Consider the following 13,450-nt stretch of genomic DNA (forward strand, 5'->3'; position numbering starts at 1 on the left):
ACACTATAGAAACTAAATAGATTATATAACAGAATAACTTTTTTCTTTATCTTGAGAATATGGGTTGGTTTGGCTTACTAACTATTTTAAAAAATTGTCTGTTCTTTACAATAGTGCTAGTCATAATTAATATTAGGATTTTTTTCAAATATTAATGGCAGAGATATTTAATGTATCTGCATAACAACCAATGCATTGTATAGTGAATTATCTAAATCCATTGTTTATTTCCACGTATTTTAAAATCCTATTATCTCTTGAGCACAATACTGTTGTGTTAGAAAGTGTATGAGCTTTTGATGCATAACATTCTGAGAAAAATATCTATTTTATTATTTCCATACTTATATTCTTATACCACATTTTTCTACAAGAACATTATTAGTAAATTTTGAGGTTAGAGAAGTACTGACCCAATCAAACATGTACAGATCTTGGCCTCTGAGTTAATTAAATATGGGTTAATAACATATTATAAGGAAATCATTGTCCTTATTACAGTTATTAGGTAGTTAGTCAAATTATAGCTTCAAAGGAATGCAGAGCATGGAGAACTCAGGATTAAATTATGCATTTGAACCTTAGGCCAGCTTTTACTGTTGAGACAGTTTGCTGCTAAGAGAAATTGTGTGTCATTGAAATTAAATGCTTTTCTGGGGATGGAAGGTTCCAGTTTTTAATGAAATTACTGAGTGTGGTGTAGTGAAATGATTAAAATCTGTATTCCGGGAATGTGGCAGTGAAAAAATCAATAAATGCTAGCAAAGCTTTGCTGCTGGATGTGAATCCGGGGAATGAAATAAACTAGTACAAAAATAATAATTAAAAACATATCAGCACATTAATTTATTTAGCATCAGTCTCTTGAGACATCATCTTCACTAATTTTTAGCATACATTTTACTGTGTAATGAGGAGCTTTCTTTTCACATATTCCTGTTAGACAGGCAGTATTTTTGCCCTTCCCCCAGTGTTCCTGCATTGCAATCACTGTGCTTGCACTTATTATGTTACAAATGACCGAGGTAAGGCTGACATTCTCATTGCATGCAAAAAGACCTAGTCTGCCAAGCTTTTTTTTTTTTTTCCTAATGAAGCAGCTTTGTGAAATCTCCCCATGTGTTAATACTAATGAAGATCCTCCAGCACAATTAAAATCACAGCCAGTGGCTGAAGGGGAAACACAAAACAATGGCATCTCTCTAAATATACATATTATTTTATGTTGAGATCAGCTTTGTTTAGCTGTAGTTTTAAAATAAATTTTTAAATTCTATATAGTGCTAAATAAGGTGAGCAAGTTAAATATTACATTTTCAGAATGCAAGAAAATGTTTTGTAAGATACATAATGAAATAACTTTACATTTATTGAAGTATGTTCTTGATTATATTTTAATATAGCTTTAAATCTTTATTTTTATAGTTCATAGGCAGCAGTGCTTTGGTTTTTAGTGTACTTTAAACCTGGCCTAGCTTGACTATTTGCCAAAAAAGAAAAAAAGAGAGGGAGAGAGAAACCACGTGTATAATTTAAAGGGTTAGAGTAGGGAGGAGCCAGTTTTTGCTCTTCTTTCACAAAATAACCTATTAATTCAATTGTTTTAGCCAACCAGAGTCTCCATTAGTCAAAAAAAAAAAAAAAAGCTCATATTTTATAGGCATTCTGGAAAGTATTTTTAAAAATATCCACAGTAACAGTTGAACTATTTTAACACACCCATGTTAAAACACCTTACAGTTTCTGATCCTGTTTGTCTGTTTTACTTGGATTTGTTTGGATTTCATTTTGTTTCTGTCACATCATCATAAGACTTGTACATTACATCCAGCATGACTCGCTGATGTACTAGGCTGGTTCAAAAAGTATCTGATTTTGTGGGCTTCTTGTTTTGTTTTGTTTTTGTAGCAAGACATCATTTGCTCCGCCTAAAATCTTTCTTGTAATTATAAATTAGATGCATTTTAATCTTTAACCTGAACATACATTTAAGAACTGCTTTAGACATCTATGAAGGACTAATGCATTTCCCTCCCAATCTGTTCATTAGTTATTTAATAATCACCAAATGTGGATTTATAATTTTTTCCCTTTTATAAGACCTAAACTTTTCGATAACTTTTCCTAGTCCAGGGAATACTGCACAGAGTGTGTGTCTGTGGGAGAGGGAAAGAGAGTGTGTGTGCACTTGGGAAACAGAAATGCAACTCTTTTCCTTGCTCCTTTTCGTTGCTGATAGGTCATTTATTACTGGGGCTGAAATGAGATAAACAATTCTCTCTCTTTTCCCCCTTGTTAACAGCAACTTTCATTGTTGGAGAGAGAAGAGCCTTGTTGGTTGACGTCACTTTTGGTTCATGAAGGCTTCGCCTGGAAGTGAAGCTGAATAAACCTTGAGAAGAGAATCTGCTTCAATCTGCTGCCGCTGTAAGGAACTAACCAGGGAGAGACAGCGAGAGACAGACAGAGAAACAGATACACGCAGAGAGGGTTGCACTCTCCCAAATTTCCCCACTCCTCCTTAGTGTTTCTTTACACTCTTCTTGAGGGTGTTGGACAGGGAAACGTTCCCGACACACACACACCCATCCTAACCTTCAGCAACCCGAGAAAGGGGAGATCTCTTCCAAACTAGAAAGGTGAGTTAAAACCTCTCTGCCTGCTCTCCCCGGATGGGAGGGAGGGATTTTCTGTTAAGGTGGAAATGTGAAATGTTTGCTAGATTTCAGGACAAGGAAGCAGGGACGGGGAGACCGTGCTCGGATGGGCAAAGCTGCTGCCGGAGTTGAGGTGTCGGTGTTCTGCAGCCGCTGGTTTGTATCATCCCTTTGTTGCGGTGGGTTGGTTGTGCCTTTGGGGTTGTGTGTCCCATCGGAAAGGGGCTGACCTTGTCCACTCGGGTTTGGGGGGTGGGGAGGAGAGAGGCTGCTACTGTGCGAGTCCTGGAAAGGGGGGGGGGGCGCGGTCCGGGTCCCAAGCGAGTTTAAACTTTATTCATGGCTTCAAGTGTGTGTCCCTGGGCCGGGTTGCCCGGCTCCGCCGCTGCCTGCGGGTGTCGGGGCTGCTCCGCCGCCGCCGCCTGGGCTGGGAGCGCCTCTTTGTGTCTCTGCGCTCTCCCCGCTCCCTCTGCCCGGCTCGCTCCGGCAGCCGCCGCTCTGGGCATGTCCGCCAGCTGCAGCCGCAGGGGCAATTCCTTCCCCGCTGCCTCCCCTGCCGGTGCCCAGTGGGGTACGCAGCGTGCAGCGAGGGGGCCCCCGGGAGCTCGGAGTGTGCACAAGGTAAGAGGAGCCCGCCCGGCTCAATACAGCCGTGTCTCTGTCTCCCGCTGAGCTCGCAGCGGCAAACTCCCGCTTGGCCTCCCCCTCCCCCCCGGACTCTTTTATATCCTTTTATTTCAAAATGTGGCATTGTAGAGTTGCTCCAAACTCCGCTTTGGGCGTTGAAAAGGGCGGCGGGCGAGTGGAGTGGGCTTGGGAGAGACCAGGGAGTCTGCCTGTGCTGAGGGCTTTGCTGCTTTCTTCTCTTTCTCTCTCCCTTTATCTTTTGTGTGTGTTGCTTCCTTATAAAGAGAGAGAAGCAGCTGCAGCCCTTGGCCGAGTTGTTGAAATTTATCCCTTTGTGTATATTACAATATCCTCCATTTTTCTGCCCTCTAAACAACAAGGCTTTCGCCATCTTGGGCAAATTTTTATTCCCTAGTCTGTCTCTCTCTTTCTTTTAGGGGTGGGTGGAAATCCTGAAAGTCCTGCTGGATAAGGCTCAAAGTTTAGGAAATGTAACAGGGACAGACAGTGACGTCATGTAAAGTTTAAGGGGAAATTTTCCAAGTGTGTGTTTTTCCCCCTTGGGATTTCTGATCTAACGTGTTGTAAGCTGCACTTTAAAGTGAGAGATGTGTAGTTTATCCTGCTAGAATGCATATAGTTCTTAAAACTATGCACTCCTTTTCTGGTATTTTTGTAACAGGTGGAGAAATATATATTCTTTTGAATTACTCTAATTTTTGTGTTCTGGCCTTGTACTATTTAAAATATAAATATATATTTCACTCTTTATTTAAAAAAATCCAAAGTTGTCATATGAAATAATATTTCATTTGTGGATTAGCATTATTTGTATTTACAGCAAATAGTTATCTCGTGAATTTACATGAGACAACTTGGTCCAGAATCTTCTCTGAAGGAGTGTAGAGGTGAAGGGGATTAGGGAAATTTAATTATTTTTTAAAATGATAGATTACAAACAGTTTATTACATACATATAATACTGTTAAAACAGTTCTTTTGGAAAGTACCTGTAGACATTATGTATTTTGGATTATGTTCCAGATGCTGTATTCTGCAGTTGGCAGAATGTAGTTAGTATGCTAAATAAAAAAAACCAACAGCCACAATTCTGAATCACTTTACCTCTGGTTATAAACTCTTCTATCAGCCACTCTGAAAAGGAAAACAGTAAAATATAGTGTTCGTTTAATTTACTTGTCAATGATAGTCTTTTCATCTAATAAAAGTTCTCCTGGTCACATGGCAAAACTTAATGAAACACTGAATACTTCATAAATAATAGGTACTGTAAATAGAATTCTAATTTTCCATTCTGTTTCCTACATTCATTTTGCTTTCTGCATATTTATATTCACACTAACAAGAACATGAAACTGTCTGTATTTAATTTGCATTCCCTTTGTCTTCAGGATTGGGAAAAACATTGGTTACGATTAACTTAGAAACTAATAGGAACAAGTCTTAGTACATCAAGAGATTTCTTTTTTTCTCACATAGTCAAAATTGAATGATATATTAAACAACATGTCTTTATGATTGTGTAGGAAGTATGCTTTTTTGTTAACAAAAGTCAGATATTTACCTTATTATGTTCTTTTAAAAAATGGTTTAGAAAGCCTCGATTAATTGAATGCCTGCCAGTTATGTGAATTGTAGGTAGATGAAAATGTTTAAATAGTTAAAAGCCCATAGAACAGATGGTTCTAAATTATACATGCAACAAAGGCCTAGAAGATTTGGCAGATTATAAATGGTGAGCAACAGAGGATAAAGCAGTTTAAGAAAATGGTAGTTAAGTATATTCGATGTCTCTCGCACCTATTGTAAACTGCACATTTTTGTCACAATGCTGCATAATCAATAAGCCAGACAGCATAAAGAAAATCGTAGTTGAAACAATTTTCTGTATTGGATATATCGAGAAGTTAGGAATCTTAAGTATTTAAGAGGGATATCTTTGGTGTTCAAGTTATTTTAAGTCCAATTTGGTAAACAGGAAGCTTTTTTGTTTTTGTTTAGCTTACTGATTCTTTAAAAACTATAGTATATAAAATCAAACATTGATAAATTTTATATATTTTTGTGGTATTTTAATGATGTGTTAGAAGAAAAAATCTTCTTTGGAGGAGTTTCTTCCTATTATTGACTTACTGCTGTTTTGAAAGAATCGTGTAAATAAGCTTTCTGAGAGTACTATGTATTGACATAATAAACAGTAGAATTGCCACGCTAAATTCTCATGCTATGAATTTATTTAAATAATTCTAGTATATTGAGTTACTTACACTTGACTGTTTCAACAAAATAAGATTTATTTGAAAACTCATGTTTAGGGTCGTAGTTCATATGGTAAAATTAGTTTGGAACACTGTTTTATGATAAAATTTACTAAATATGTTGTGTAATTTTTGGGGAAATAGGTGGTTTTCTGTTTTCAGTTCCTGGTAAGATGCTTGGATACTTCTTAACAGAAACAAGAACAATATTTTTTTGTATTACACAGGGAGTAAACACTGGTTGAGTATTATAAATATATAAAACATTAATGCTAACCTTGTGGATAAGATGCTCCATGATTTTTTTTTTTTTTTTGCAAGACAATTATTTAAAATGCAAATAAGAAAGTAATGAGTCTTTAGAATTTTAAGTTTCTATTGTCTTTTTTTCTTATTTCTTTGTTTGCATGTTTATTATAGAATTGAAGTGTAAAGGAGCAGATGTTTTGCCAAACATCCTGATGTGTTGCTTTTTCTTATGGGAGTGCGTAACTGTTCCTTCTGATGCATCGACTTGACAGCTGGTTGATTTCATGGAGCTGCTAAGAAGCCATTAGTGGTGTCATTGAATTGAAACAGAACAGTCACTCCCAGCTTGAACTGCAATTGTTAATGTCTTTGTTGCTACTTTTGTGTTCCTACACAAGATGTGGAATATCACAGTTGCAAGAAAGTTCATGCTTTCTGTCTGATCCCTCTGAATTAGTGAAAGAATGTGTTTAGTGCTTGATTGCTTTTAGATTCAGAGTATTCTTATTATGGCATATTTGGCACTAGAAGATCCAAGTTGTTTTGCCAAGTCTAGATCAACTAGAAATGCAACTTACTACAAAGAAACTAAGATAGGGTTCTCCCAGAATTGAAATTATTTCACCAAGATTTATTCTTGGTATACTAGATTCTTTAGAGGGTTTTTAATTTGCCTTTAGTAATTTATATTTAAAAATCTTCAAAACCAGGTTTTATTCCCCCCCTTTTAAAAAATATAAATCTAGGGCCATATCCTTCAATTGATTTTAATAGACATTTCAGCTTTAAAAGGCAATAGTATAGTATGATCCATTTTTTTTCCCCTTTAAAAAAATTGAAGATTTTTTTTATAACAGAGACCCTGATGAAGGGCCAAATTGTGCTTGCTTCACTCAGGTGCGTTGGCCAGTGATGGGGATGACTTGCCTAAGGCCATCAGGGTTCCCCCCCCCAAAATTTAAGGTAACCCCCTTAAATTTCCTTGTCCTCTACTATTGTTTGTTTTGGTCAATGATATTAAATAATTTTATCAACTAGTCTGTGTCCTTTTTTAAATGCTACTAGAGAGCAGTCAAGAGAAACACTGACAAATTTTAATGAGAAGAGAGAGAACCGTGTATTTCAGAATTATGTAGAATGGAACAGTCTGGTTGAACACTGACAAAACAATGTAATGGGTAAATTGTATGCTTTAAAGAAATGTATGGGGGAAAATACAGAATGCTAAAATAGGTACAGAGGACAGTTAAAACTGTGCCCCCCTCAATCTGTGCCAAAAAAACCTAAGTGGGTAAGAAACATTAAGATAAGCAGCAATGATGTTTCTGGTTTTGTAAAGTTTCAGTTGCACCAATATTTTTTCCTTACATGTGATCTTTTCTATTGTTAATGCTGTTGTAGTTGTAGTTATAATGGAAGCACTGTTTTAGTGTCATTACCTAAGTGAGTACATAGTAAGGGGTTTGGAGTTCTTTTATATTTACTCTTTAGGGATGAGTAATGGAAACAATAATATTATATTAATAAGATCAACTTAGAAAAGGTACACGTTTTCTAATTTTGCTCATACATTCAGAAACTACAAATGAGACACCAAGGCACTACATAAGAAAAATAATCCTACGGTACGTCAAACATTAGTAGTTGCACTTTTATTTCACCCAAGCTTTTCAGAGCTTCATAAAGGTAGCTAACTACTAGTTTCCCTATACAGAGAAGTAAAGTGACTTACCCATGGCAATACAGCAAGTCAATGGCAGTGTTGGGAACAGAACCAAGATCACCCATATGAATCAGAGGCGGTGCTAACCCTCTGTGGGCTCTAAGCAGGAATATTTTTGCCTCTTTTCCTCTCCCCCTCCCCCCCCAAACACTTTCTAAAAAAGTGAATAGGGGGCTCCCTTGAGCTGCTTGGGGCCCTAAGCAATTGCTTAGTCTGCTTTTGCCTAGCACCAGCACTACACTGAATCAGTACTGAAACTACCAGGTCTGTAACTCCAGAAATGAAAACCTTTGACCCTGATCCTGCAGAGACTTCTGATTACACTCATGTGTAAAGTTAAGCATGTGCATAAACCTTTGTAGGTTCAGCCTGTAGAGTGTCAAATATGAGGACTATCTTCACTAATCTCAGTCTTTTTTAATTTTTAATCTAAAATATGAAATAACCAGACAATTAAAAAAAAAACCAACCCCTTCTGTTATTTCTTGTTTAGGGTTATATACTGCCTTTGATCTACCCAAAGGAATTCCTTAGAGTAGTATGCAACACTTCTTTAACATAGTCTGTAAGTCATGTACAACAGTTTCCTCTGAAACTTAATTTTAGAGAAAGCAAAGAATAGCTTTCACTGCTACAAACGTATCTTTGGTTTTATTTTAATTTTATGAGCAAAATTTTTAAATTGTGAAGTTTTCTAATCATATTAGTAAGTAACAAGACTGACAGTTTAAAGCAACCCTGTCAATGTAAAAATCTCATATCTGTCTGTAGGTTTTCGCTAATGTTGCTGCAAGTAATAGAGATTAGAGGAAGGAATGTGTTTTCTCTTTTTAATTCTGATTATTTTGTGCATTTGACAGCACTTTTGTTAGTTTATTCTTTCGTTTGTGTGGGTTTTTTCAAACAGCAATAGAAAAAAAGAATAAATCTTTTTTAAAATAGAAAACAGTTTTGTATTTATTTAACTCTTAGAAATTGGCCTGAGGATTCCCAGGAAGATGTCGTTTCTGAATCTACTCCTAACACTTAATCCCCCTTCCTCCCCAATTCTAGATCTGCAATTGGCAGTGTCCCTCCAATTTTCATAGAAAGGAGATTCTAGTCTCCCAATGTGTAATCCATACTGTCACCTGCTTCCTTGCACACTTCAGGTGTTATGATTTCCTATATGTGGAGGGGACCATATGACTATCTTTGGATTTGATATAGGTAAGGAGTTGAATGAGTTAAACCTTGGTAGCTTAGAGCCATAGGTAAAGATGTTTCTAACCTCTGTGAGGGGTGTATGCAGAAAAAAAGGTGATGGCACCTTCAGAATGCTTGGCCTCAATCCTGCAAATACTATCAGGTGCTGTAGTGCTTATCATTGTGAATAGTCTCATTGTGAGACTGCTTTTAGTACTACTAAGCAATATGCTTGTTAGCATTTGCAGGATCAAATTCTTGGTATGTTGTTATTAAAATGTATTTGGTCTAAAAGGAATTAAACTAATTCTTCTAAAATTAAGTGGTGGTCAAAAATAATGTGGTCACCTCTCCATCAGACAGACATATCTGTTTTTTCCCCCGGGTCTTTATATGTAGAATTTATTTTTGTCCTTATTGTTATCTAATCTGTGCAAGTCACAATAAAACATTTTTAAAAATTGGAAAATGGAATGTTCTGTGTAAAAGGTGCCTTTATTAAAATTAAATAAGGAATTATATTTTGTATCTGATTTGATTTGGAACTTTTTAAATCAATACTTATATATTAATGTTTAGAAGAAAAAATACACCAGTTCAGTTGGTTTGAGCTTTTGAATTGTTAGACGGGAATTTAAAAGTTTAAAAAAAAAATGGTTAAAAAATAATTACTGCTTTGATGATTTAAAGCACTTTGTTAAACACACATTCAGTCAGAAGTAGTGACCTTATTTAGTAGTGACTTCGTTGCTCTGATGAATTTTAACAGTTTTTGCAGTAGATGAATGTGCTTTGTGAAAGATAACATTTGCATTTTATAAAAAAGTATTTTAAGAGACTAAAATAACAGCAGTGTGAGTTTAAGTGAACATACGCAGTATTAAAATTGCCTCATTCTTTCTCTGTAAAAGAAATCCATCTTGAAGATAATTATTGCATTGGTCCATCGGATGTGTAGAGACATAATTGTGTGTTTTGTTTCTTCTTTTTTTACCCTGTTTTCTGTTCTTACACTTTCCACAAGCATGCACTCATTAATCAAAGATGCTGCACTCCTGCTGAGGGCAGAGAGGTTCATCAAATTGGCAGCCGGTTTGGTGTAAAGAACGGTGTACTGAAGCTCTTAACGCGCTGGGACATAAATAAATCTAAGGTCTTTGTATGCAAACCCTGGAGGTTAATACTGTATAATTCAATGTCCTGTCTTTGTTTTTATGATTGATGTTTTTAAATGTTTGAAGCTTGATGCAAGTCTTCTAGGTCAGGGCTGACAATCTGATTGGCTGAAGCAAAAAAGCATTAGGTTGGCAGAGGGACTTTGAGTGTGCAATAGAGATTTTGATTTTTTTTTTTTCTGGGAGATCATTGTCATATTGCCTGAGCTGTTATAGGAATGTTCCAGTGATTGACATCCCCTGCTGTGATAATGGACCTAGTGCATGAAATGCCAATAGTTTGGTCCTATTTGTCCTGAAGCTTACTGCTATTTGTATCCTTAACAGAGCTCACATGTAGAACAAGCAAAAACTACTGGGATTTCTCTGTAGAAATAGTGGTGGGACTTGGCTTTAACATGAATTGGTTGCATATTCATAATTTAGGAACAGCTGGTTACAGCAAGCACATAGTCATTTGCAAGCTATTATAAACCATTCCACTCACACATGGAGCTTGTGCTTGAGCTCCTTTCTTTTTATTGATCTACCTGCATTTAAAATCTGGTCACTGCTGCGAGAGGACTTTCATTTTAGCTGCGCTTGCAACATAGAACAACTTCAATTTTAAATATTTAATTTTAACTAAATACTGAATAAAATGATAAAGTATGGGGTTTGAAGAAATAAACTGCAAGGATCAGCAGTGAACGAATCTTAAATGCAAAATCTTGTTTTTGTAAAGCAGCCTAAAAAATACATCATGCAACCTTTGTAGTCCTTTGATTGCTTGTGTTCTTTTGAATAAGAAATCTTTGCTAAATTTAGCCAAGGTTAAGTTTTCAAAACCAAAGTTATTAAAATGCATGATTTTCATGCTTTGCCCATGCATGGCTTTCGAGGGGGGGAAACTCCAAAAATATATTACAAAAATAGTTTTGTTAGAATAGTATTTAATACCTTGGATCTATAATAATCAAGACAAGTATCACAAAGCAAAATTTAATAGACCAGTTAGAGATCGCTTTAATCTTTTCATGGCTCTAAAATGGATAGGTATGTTTTTTTGTAACGTCACAGAACATATGCTTATTAATAACAGCCGTCAGTGGTATATAGTTAGTACATGTGAAGTTCTGTTTAGAAATGTAAAGGGTCTTGATTTTTTTCCATGCACAGGAATAAAGTGGTGCTATTATTGGATTTTATTGCTATTGGCAACTTTTTCTTATCTTTCCTTGCCTCAATGGCTAGTGGCTGGAACTCCTAGAGAAATGATTATTTTTTTTGAGGGAAGTGAAGAGCCCAATTCTTTGAGATATTGAGCATTCTCAGCTCCTATTGAAATAAAAGGGAGCATAGGGTGCTCAATATCTCAAAGGTTTAGGCCCATTATGAAATTAGTTAAAAGCTCATGATCTGGTGTTGCAGGCAGATGAGATTTCTGAAAAGACATGTCACATAAATTCTTGCCCGATGCATGGAGATCATGAAAGCTGGCATGTCTTGCACACGAAGATAGTTTAATGTGTTAATTGGTTACAGCACTTTTTAAAAGGTTAAGCCTATAAGAAGTGCTAAGTAGTATTTTTCCTATGGGAGTTCTGATAACTTCTTATGTTACCACTGAGCTTCCAAGTGCTTCATTTTGAGGTGATGAAGGAGCAACTAGGAGACATGGTGAGGGGAAGTAGCGGTTTGATACAAACGTGTTTGGCTCAGGAGGTTAAGGATGCAAGAGGGAAAAGTGCTGTGTGGTAAAATAGTTTGTAGATTAATTTTCTACAATATCCATAAGAAACCATACTAGCACAGCTCTGGCGCCTTCAATGCAAAGAGCATTGTTTTATTTTCTAAACTCTCTTGGTGGATGTTAGAAACAATAGGAAGTCATCTTGGCTCCCTCAGGGAAGCTACCCTAGGTGGGACTGGAAGGAGGTAAATGAGTGTTTCCTTCTCCTCTTCTTGTCTTTAGTTAAATTGGAATAGAATGTTCAGCTGTAGCAATTGTTGATGCTTCATCAGACAGTGAATCAAACCTTGTTACCTTCTTTTCAAGACAAATCGTGCTGAAGGGCTACTGTGTGGTTGGGGATAATGTCATCATTGAAACAGGACTGTATCAGGAATAAAGCAGAAACAGGCCCAATTTAGATTTCTTTTAACAGCAGTAGATTCTGGTTCTGTTGGCTGGTGTAAGGATTTTGTTGATAGCATTGAAAGGGATTAAGTTGTATGACTACCATATAACTACTGGTATAATGACATCTTTACATTGTTGGAAAGATACAGCAATTGCCTAGCGCTGGTGGAGAAAGTACCCCTCCCTACAAGCAGACCTTGAGTGTGTCAGAGAACAGGAGTGTAAAATGTAGGGATGGGCAGATAGTTGACCCATGAACTAGAGGTGCCATGATCAGTATGGTTGGCATATTAGAAGGGGTCAAGAGCTGTCTTGTGCTTGGCTAGAGCTTTACATACACTTGCCAAAAATTACTAAAGAGACAATTTAGTGTAGACGAATATGTATAATTTTGTGCTGCTTCATTGAAAATAGGAGAGTACTGGCGAGTAAACTTATGAAAACAAGAAAAGGTACGAAAAGGGAATGCCTTCCTAAACCAAAGTAGACTATTGCACTTTGACATATGTGATGTAGGCGGTCAAATTCTATGTCTTTCATTTGTTTATTGGTGTAGTCTTCAGTAGTTTTTGTAGTAGTCAGGTGGCATTTGTCCCTTGCCCTCATGATTTCCCCACCCTTAACGGAAAAAAATTGCAGGATGTGTTGGTAGAGTGAAGAAGATGCATCAGGGAGTTGTTACATTTACTAATTTTGAAATGTATATAACTCCCACAATTGTGATATGTCTAGGCCTTTAGTTTTGGAGTATTATTTTTGATGTAATACTTTAGACTGGTGAACATGTATTCATACAGTAGATTAAACCTAGGACTGGGATGGGAGAAAGGAATCATGTCACAGATTGATGTGAGCTTTTTGTTATAGCTAATGCTTAGCAGCATCCAAAATGCACTTGCAGAAACATAACCTTTTAGCCTGGCTCTAAAGGAAAGCACTACATCATCAACGTCTTCCTGTGACGTTAGCTATTCTTGTAGCATCTTGGAATATTTTTTTCCTTTTACTTCATTGGCATAGTAGTGGTTTTTAGTGACAGGTTTTTTATATATATAAAATACATACTTGAGCAAATATATATATTTCGTTCTTGCTCAAGTATGTATTTTAATCATTGGTCAACACTTCTACTATCATCACTATTCAACCAGCTGTACAGCCTTTATAAGGCACAGTTCAGAAGATGAGGCTGTTAAATATGCAACAAAGTTAGCTGCAAATATAGGGATCCTATAGATGCCAATAAATTTTCACTATTACTCAGTGTTGCATTTAATATGTAATGTAAGTACAGTTTACTGTGTCCTTCTCATAAATGATTTTCATAGACCTGGCATTGAAGTGCAGCCTTGGGGTACTATCTGTCTTAGGTCACAGAAGATAAGACGACATATTTGGGGAAATGGTATGTGATCATATAAAGACTGTATTGA

The 13,450-nt window shown here is 36.4% G+C and overlaps 1 protein-coding gene across 22 annotated transcripts in view; it reads left to right on the forward strand.

The window, feature by feature from the left end:
• Positions 1-1,850: 1,850 nt before the first annotated feature.
• Positions 1,851-13,450, forward strand: part of BAZ2B (bromodomain adjacent to zinc finger domain 2B) — a 272,137-nt gene continuing 260,537 nt past the window's right edge. For 10 of the 22 annotated variants that reach the window (XM_054043394.1, XM_054043389.1, XM_054043390.1 and 7 more), the window contains exon 1: positions 2,259-2,639. The gene's annotated coding sequence lies outside the window, so the exon portion shown is untranslated. Of the gene's footprint in view, positions 1,866-2,257; positions 2,640-2,735; positions 2,814-3,082; positions 3,279-5,983; positions 6,776-13,450 lie in introns of those variants that run through there. The other 12 variants (XM_054043393.1, XM_054043399.1, XM_054043396.1 and 9 more) reach the window with 7 other exon arrangements.

Source organism: Malaclemys terrapin, chromosome 11 (assembly GCF_027887155.1).
Source record: "Malaclemys terrapin pileata isolate rMalTer1 chromosome 11, rMalTer1.hap1, whole genome shotgun sequence".
NCBI lineage: Eukaryota > Metazoa > Chordata > Testudines > Emydidae > Malaclemys > Malaclemys terrapin.